The 1,760-nt window shown below is 38.6% G+C and overlaps 1 non-coding gene across 1 annotated transcript; it reads right to left on the bottom strand.

The window, feature by feature from the left end:
* Positions 1-1,050: 1,050 nt before the first annotated feature.
* LOC119873543 lies at positions 1,051-1,157 on the bottom strand. The gene has a single exon (XR_005365041.1). It is a non-coding gene; the product is annotated as a U6 spliceosomal RNA (small nuclear RNA).
* Positions 1,158-1,760: the final 603 nt, after the last annotated feature.

The following is a 1,760-nucleotide window of genomic DNA, read 5'->3' as shown; positions in this document are numbered from 1 at the left end:
TTTGGTTATTTGAAGGGAATCTCTGCTCTGTACATTAATGATCAGATGAGGATATTTTATCCATATTTTTACTCTAAGATTTATTTTCTGGAGATTATCTGTTACTCTTATTTGGGCAAAATTCTTAAAATTACCTTAGCTCTGGCTTACACATGTAAACTCCATTCTACAATTTACAAGCAGTTTATGCTCTTGAAATCCTATTGGAATGGGTCTTTCTTGAAACTCCTAATACAGAAATGAAAACAGACTACTGAATTATTCTTACAAATTACTGATGGTCATTTCTGCTTTTCACTGACTCCTTCTATTCCTTTTTTTGTCCCCTTTTTTGCTTCCAGCCTCTACTGTCAGCCTTAATGGCCTTCCTGAGGAAGAGCTAGGATTTGCCTTATTAAACTGTAGTCAGGCTTTAAACCCAGCCCATAACTCGTCTTTTCTGGTCCTTACCTGACGCTTTCAGCTGGGTTCCCTTGGCCCATGCTTAGTATCACCCCTACCCTCTGACTTATCATTCACCTTGATTTTTCTGGTTTGAGTTTCTGCACTGAAGAGTAACTGTTTCCCAGACTGATCCCTCAAAACTTTTCTACACTTTTTAGGCTTTCCATACCCAGCTCTGGTCTTCTAGGTTCCAGTGTATGACCTTGAATGGCCCTAGTAATGCTCTAACAAGACTTCTCTGGCCCACCCCAAGGCATGCATCCTTCTGTTCTCTGAAAAAAGAGACTGGCTGCATGGAAGCCCCAGGAATGTCATGCTTAAGCCTAGAAATGTCCCTTTCCATCAGGCATTCCCCCATTATTCCCTGTTCTTTTTTTTCCAAGTTTTTTATTTTAGTACAGTTGACACACAATGTTACATTAGCTTCAGGTGTACCACAGAGTAATTCAACATCTCTATACTTCTATGTTATGCTATGCTCACCACACTGTGGCTACCATTTGTCACTAATCAATGTTATTATAATACCATTGACTGTATTCCCTACATTGTGCTTTTTATTCTTGTGATATACTCATTCCATAAATAGAAGCCTATATCTCCCACAAAAATATGGAACACTTCATGAATTTGTGTGTCATCCTTGCACAGGGGCCATGCTAATCTTCTCTATATTGTTTTGATTTTAGTATCTGTGCTGACAAAGAGAACACAAATACTCCCCATTCTTAGAGAATGAACACCTTTCCTACACCTCTATGTCATATTTGATATGATATCATATATGTCCTTATCATATTTGCCAGTTTTGTTAGCATCTCACATGTTAAATGTTTAATAAACACATATCAAATGTATGACTGAGTGAGTGAATGAATGAATGATTTGGGGTAAGTGTCAATCCATGTTGCCTCCATATAAATGTGCTTGGAAGTACCAAGATAAAAATGGCATAATCTTTTCCCTGAAGGAAACTCCTGGTAGTTGTAGAAATAGAAAATATATGAGCCCCAATATCCCAGACCTCATGTACATGTAGCTACAATATAAGATCATAATTCTTTTTCATACGCTGATTATGATGGTACAAGAAAACTTTTGTGTGCTCATTCTCTCATCCTCTTCCTCCCTTTCCTCCTCCTCCCCTTCCTCCACATGCAGCTGCCCTCTGCTACCCTCCTTCACTCTTCTCTGCTATAAGAAGAGGGAACACTACTCGAGGACCAGAAAACTGGTCTCTGCATTACTTTTCTGACAGATGAGCACAGCACTTCTCTAATTTTCTATGTCTCTGAGACCAAATTGTAACCATTAAT

Source organism: Canis lupus, chromosome 9 (genome assembly GCF_011100685.1).
Source record: "Canis lupus familiaris isolate Mischka breed German Shepherd chromosome 9, alternate assembly UU_Cfam_GSD_1.0, whole genome shotgun sequence".
Lineage (NCBI taxonomy): Eukaryota > Metazoa > Chordata > Mammalia > Carnivora > Canidae > Canis > Canis lupus.
This window is presented reverse-complemented; position numbering and strand designations above follow the sequence as displayed.